Here is a 6,895-nt window from a genome sequence, read left to right on the forward strand (position 1 = left end):
GCCGGAGTTCGCCCGCGCCGCCACCTCGCCGGATCTGGATCGGGATGAGATCCACCCGCTCGTTCATCCAAACGTCGTCCCCGTCCCCGGATCCCTCCATCCCGGAATGTCTCCGTCCCGTTTTCTGCGAGGTCTAATTTCTGCTAAGTCCCCGTAATATTTGCATTCTGGTGCTATGTTTGACATGCCATATCTCCTCAACTGTAGCTGAATTTTGCATGAATAATATATCAAAATGTGTGTTGTGAGATGCTCTTCATTTCATTCCATTGTGTCATATTCATTTGAGCTCATCTTGATGCCCTAATCATCGTTGCAAGTGCTATATGATGTTAACCTGCTGAAACTGTTATAACTTGCTGTTTTGTCTTTTTCGTTGCATTTTGTGTGTGCATCCTATGAGCATGAGCTCTACATGTGTTTTGTGCTACATCATTCCATATTTACAGTGGTGCCATCCATGTATTTTTGTGTGCCTTGTGGTGAGTGCATCAAGCTCGTGAAGTAGGGTACTTGCTGTTGCTGTTTTGCTAGAATGATTCTGTTATATTATGATGCTATTTAAACCTGCTGCTACAAGTCATTCTATGCATAATATGGAGATGTTCACTAAGGATGTTTTGTTATACATGTTATGCTCTATCCATTCATGCCCCTGGTTGCATTTATAGCCTGCTGTAGCTTGTTGTTATCTTGCTCCAAACTTGATAAATAATGTTGCTGTCAGCCTGTTAACATTATGTTCAATGTTGCCATGATTGTTGTTAGTGATCCATGCACCCTATGAACTTGCTCTTGCCATGTTTACCTTCATAAACATGTCTTCTTCCTGTTGGTCACCTTGTCATGCCATGTATTGCTCTGTGATGAGTGGTTCAAGCTCAAAAACATGCCTACTTATTGTTGTTCCTGCCATGTATGAATCTGTCGTATCATTTGCCATGTTTGCATGGATGCTACCATGTTTTCTGTTGATCTTTGGAATTAGTTCACTAAGGGAGTTCTGTTCTTTGTCTTCAGTATTAGCATGCCATGCCTTGGTTTGCGATGATAGCTTCCTGTAACATGTTGTTTGATAGCTCTAAACATTGCAACCTGATGTTATTTCTGCTGAGTCTGAAACTGTTATTATTTGCAATCTTGCCATGACCTTTTGAGCATGTTATAGTGTTTTCTGGAGATAGCTCAGTGTTCATGTTTTGTAATGCTTTACCTGTACTTCATGCCCATGCCTTTTGTTCTTATGTTGGGGTGCTGTAGCATGTTTTTTTATGCTTGCAAGATGTCTAGTTGCTGTTTTGGACAGCCTATCCATTAAACTTGTAGAGTGTATGTGTTGAACCGTTGCTCCGTTTTGAGTGTCCTCTATATGAAACTTGCTTGATTTTGCATGAAGCTTCATCTTATCATCTTGCATCCATGTTTTGAGGTGTTTGCTTGATGTTTGTATGCATTTTGCATCAATGCCATGTTTAACTTGTTTTGCTCATATCTTCTAGGCCGTAGCTCCGAATTAAATGAACTTTATATGTAACTTGGCTAGAATCTCGTGTAGATCATCTTGGTGCATCTTAACTTGCTGTTTAACAACTTGAACATAAGGTTTATTCAGATCTGAACCAATTTCTAAATTTGCATATGAGGACTTACCGGATTTGTTATATGTTGTTCCCGGCCTCATTTAAACTTGCTTTGATGTGTTGCTCGTGTATGCATCCTCTCTTGCCATGAGTAGCTTATTGTAGCCTTGTCATGCATCATACTTGGTTGAGCATCATGCCTTGTCCTGTGTGGTGTGTTTACCATGTTGTGTGCTTCTTCTCGATAGTTCCCGTTTCGTTGCGATCGTGAGGATGCGTTCGTCTACGTGTGGTTCATCTTCATGGCTTCATCTTCTTCATGGACTCATTCTTCTTCCTTGCGGGATTTCAGGCAAGATGACTGTCACCTTGGATCTCACTACTATCATTGCTATGCTAGTTGCTTTGTTCTATCGCTTTGCTGCGCTACCTATCACTTGTTCTTCAAGCCTCCCAAATTGCCATGCCAGCCTCTAACTTTTTCACCCTCCCTAGCAAACCATTGCTTGGCTATGTTACCGCTTTGCTCAGCCCCTCTTATAGCATTGTTAGTTGCAGGTGAAGTTGAAGATTTCTCCATGGTGGACAGGATTATGTTGGGATATCACAATATCTCTTATTTAATTAATGCATCTATATACTTGGTAAAGGGTGGAAGGCTCGGCCTTATGCCTGGTGTTTTGTTCAACCCTTGCCGCCCTAGTTTCCGTCATATCGGTATTATGTTCCCGGATTTTGCGTCCCTAACGCGGTTGGGTGATTTATGGGACCCCCTTGACAGTTCGCTTTGAATAAAACTCCTCCAGCAAGGCCCAACCTTGGTTTTACCATTTGCCTCACCACCACCTACTTTTCCCTTGGGAGTCGCTCTCTCGAGTGTCATCTTTATTTTAGCCCCACCGGGACAATGCTTGTCTAAGTGTTGGTCCAAACTAGAGCACCGTGCGGGACCATCCCTTGGCAACTTGGGTTACGCCGGTACCTGTACGCTTCGCTTATCCGGTGTGTCCTGAGAACGAGATACGTGCGACTCCTATCGGGATTGTCGGCACATCGGGCGGTCTTGCTGGTCTTGTTTTACCATTGTCGAAATGTCTTGTAAACTGGGATTCCGAGACTAATCGGGTCTTCCTGGGAGAAGGAATATCCTTCGTTGACCTTGAGAGCGTGTGATGGGCTAAGTTGGGACACCCCTGCAGGGTATAAACTTTTGAGAGCCGTGCCCTCGGTTATGTGGTAGATGGGAATTTTTAATGTCCGGTTGTAGATAACATAACACCTGATTCAAATTAAAACGCATCAACCGCGTGTGTAGCCGTGATGGTCTCTTCTCAGTGGAGTCCGGGAAGTGAACACGGTCTTTGGGTTATGTTTGACGTAAGTAGGAGTTCAGGATCACCTCTTGCTCATTGCTAGCTACGCGATCGTTCCTTTGCTTCTCTTCTCGCTCTTATTTGCGTACGTTATCCACCATATCATGCTTAGTCGCTGCTGCAACCTCACCACTTTATCCTTTCCTTTCCCATTAAGCTTTGCTAGTCTTGATACCCATGGTAATGGGATTGCTGAGTCCTCGTGGCTCACAAATTACTACAACAACAGCTGCAGGTATAGGTTTTGCGATGATCATGACGCGAGAGTGATGCTTGCTTGTTTTGGAGTTCTTCTTCTGCTTCTTCTTTGATCAGGGGATAGGTTCCAGGTCGGCAGCCTGGGCTAGCAGGGTGGATGTCGTTTGAGTTTATGTTTGTGTTTCATCCATAGTCGGGTGGTGCTCTTATGTAAGATGATGTTGTATTCGTGTGGCATTGTATGCATCTTGTATGTATCCCCATCTATTATGTAGTGTTGATGTAATGATATCCACCTTGCAAACGCATTTCAATATGCAGTTCTACCCTTGGGGGGACCTTCGAGTCTCTTTAGGATAGTGTCACATATTGGGTGTGACAAGTTGGTATCAGAGCCTCGACCGACCTTAGGAGCCCCCCTTGATTGATTGTGTAGTTTGGCCGTTGTCGAGTCTAGAAGAAAACTGTTTTCGGAGTCTAGTTATATCGGAGAGTAGGAATTCTTTTTACTCCTCAGCCTCTTCGTCGCTCTGGTGAGGAATCTTGACGTAGGTGTTTTGAATTACTCCTCTTCCCGTTCAAATTTTTCTTTAGGATCACATGGTTAATTTCGTGAGTTGTCCATCCTCTTTTGTACGGTGCATCGGTCGTCAAGTAGACTCGAACCTCTTTGTCTTTCGCGAGATCAATCCTCAATTCTTCCTCTGACGTCGTTGTTTTTCCCTGTCCGAAGTTGTCTTTGTGTTTTCCCACTCGCCCACCCCTTTTTCTTCTTGGAGCCGGAGCCCGTAATCGAGTATCCATCCTACTCGTGTGAAGTCTTTGGTTTCTTTCCTCAATGATTTCAACCGGGGTTTTCTCTTCAAGATATTCGTCGGTTCCCCCTTCCAAGTTGCCTTTGTTTTTCCACCCTCCCACCCTTTTACTTACCGGAGCCTGAGTCTCTTTCGAGCATCAATTTCATTCGTACGGAGTCTCTTCAGTCTTTCCTCAATTATTCCAACCAGTGAATTCTCGTCTCGTTCGTCATTCTTCACCCCTTTATTTTTTCGGTGCACTCAATTCAAGTTTTTTTCGGGTTGATCACATTCTTTTCCTCGGCTCAGGTGTTTTCCTTGCTCGTTTGCCTCTCGCCATTCAATCGTTTCGGACTATTCAAGACATCTCAGAAGATTCGTCTGCGTTTGAATTAATTCGAGGTTGTCACCTCATTCAAATATTTCAATTGTTCCAGTGCATCATCTACCTGTTCAACAATCCTTTCCAACGGTGTTTTCTTCTAGTGGGCCCTAACCCACAGGTCTTTTCCCAGGATCTTACCTGACTCTTCTAATTCCCCGGAGTTGTTCTCAAATCCTTTTCGAAGTATGACGTAAGTATGAATTTCATCAGTCAGATGCCTTTCCAAGATCGATTTCAAATCATTTTCATCGTCGGCTCAACCTCTTTGCTTTTCATTCTCCCGGAGTACCTCAACAATTTTGATGGTGTCTCATCGCCATTCTCAACATTTGAAGACCGAAGAAGAATTTCTCTTAAATCTTGTCCGTACCCCCAGAGGTTCGCGGGGCTAGATCAATGTTACCCTATCAAATTGTTTCAAGTCATGCAAATTCATTTCATCCATCCAGAGCATTTCAGGAGTTGCTTTCTCTCTCGATCATCCGGAGGCCATCTTTTTGGAATATTTCTTCGTTCCAAGTTTTCAGCTTCGTTCTCCAATTATTCTATATTCATGCCTTTTCGTTCGTCTTAATATTCTTCCGGTGCTTCATTCATGTATTCTTCTATCAGTTCGCGATCTCTTCGTTCTCTTGTCTCTAAATTACCTCAACTATATTCTTTCTTTTCCTATTTTTCCCGGTGAGTCATTCTCCTTCGTCATTCAATTATGAATTCAAACGGTGGTTCGTTCAAGACCCCTTTTCATTTGTAATCATATTAATCCATTCGTTCTTTCCAATCCTACCGGTGGTTCATGAAGACTTTCTCAAGTTTTGTGCTATACCCCTTAATCCTTTTCAAGAAGAATAAGTAGTATGCAAAATCCATTGCTTGTCATCAATCTAATTTGATGAAGGATAAGCATACAATAAATCTTATTCTTATTTCCTCAAAGTGATTAATCCTTTTCTTCGGAGTTTGTTCGTGATGAATAAACTCTAGTTCCAAGTGTTTTCATCTTTTCTTTTCTGGAGTTCAAATTTCCTTGGCCATTTCGTCAGGACCTGCATCTAAGTCACCGCAAGCTTTAATCTTATTTTTCATCCTTCATTCCTAGCTCATCATCTTTTGTCACCGGAGTTCTTCATGGTGGTTCTTCATGATTCAATTCTTTCTTCAAGAGTTCATCAAGATTTTGTTGGAGGAGCTCAAGTATCTTTTCTTCTCGCATCTCGAAGTGCAATTAATTCTCCGTTTTCTTTTGAAGTGGAGTTTTGCATTTCTTAGTTCTTCTAAGCTATACAATCATTTCTGTTTGTGGCCGGTTATCACCTTATGATCTTGAGATGTTACCTATAAGTCCACAACAAGCTTATTCTTTTCGTTGTTGATTTTCTCAACAACTCCGTTTAAACCTTCCTTCTAAAGATGCTTTCAATTTCATTCGTGGCACAAGTTGTCATTTTCTTCTCCGTTCTTTTCATTCAACTCTTTCAATTCTTTCCGGAGGTTTTGTGTCATGTCTTCATCAAGTATAATTCCACCCTCTCAAGCTCGTTTCCTATTCCTCCATGTGTCAGCCGGAGTGCCGCCTAAATCCTTTTCAGTCTTATTCGTTTCTTATCTCGTTCTAACCGGAGTGGTTTCAGAGTCTATCTTGTTTGTTGAGTTTTTGATTCTCGTCTTAGTCGTCATTCCTCTATTCTTCCCGAGTGCTCTCGACTCTTTTCTCCTCTCTATTTTAGTTCTTATTTCACCTCATCCCTTTTCCTCCCCGTCTCGGTCCTAAGATCTCGGGACGAGATCTCTTGTTAGTGGAGGAGTGTTGTAACGCCCCGGTTCCGATGTGCCAGGTGTCCACCAGTTATTTGCCATTGTTGCCATGTCATTTTCTTGCGCGTTGCATTTTATCATGTCATCATGTGCATCTCATTTTGCATACGTGTTCGTCTCATGCACCCGAGCATTTTCCCCGTTATCCGTTTTGTAATCCGACACTCGTATGTCCTCCGGCGCCCCCTTTAGCCTCTTTTCGTGAGCGAGTGTTAAACATTCTCAGAATGGACCGAGGTTTGCCAATTGGCCTTGGTATAGCACCGGTAGACCGCCTGCCAAGTTTCGTGCCATTTGGAGTCCGTTTGATACTCCAACGGTTAACTGGGGTACCGTAAAGGCCTCTTTTGTGTGCAGCCCAACACCCATCTAAGGTGGCCCAATAACCCGTCCAAACCCCCTCCATCCTCTTGGTCGTTCAATCACGATCATGTGGGCGAAAACCATACCTCATTTGGACACTCCTAGCTCCCTCTACCTATAAATATGTGATCCCCTCCATTTTTCACGCAGTCCAAACCCTAGCCCCGCTCCCCTCGCGCTGCCGAACAAAAACCCCGCCGCTGGACGTGTCCGCGCCGCCGTCCCCGACGAATCCGCCGCCGCCATGTCGCCCCCGTGCCTCCTCTCTCCTCCCACTGCCGCCAGCCCGCCCGAGCCTGAGCGGGGCCCGCCGAAGCCCATCGGGGCCCGGGTCGGCCTGACCCGCGCTGCTGCCTCGCCTGCCCGCCCGCTGGCGCGCCTCCC

Source organism: Triticum dicoccoides, chromosome 3B, assembly GCF_002162155.2.
Source record: "Triticum dicoccoides isolate Atlit2015 ecotype Zavitan chromosome 3B, WEW_v2.0, whole genome shotgun sequence".
In the NCBI taxonomy this organism is placed as follows: Eukaryota; Viridiplantae; Streptophyta; class Magnoliopsida; order Poales; family Poaceae; genus Triticum; species Triticum dicoccoides.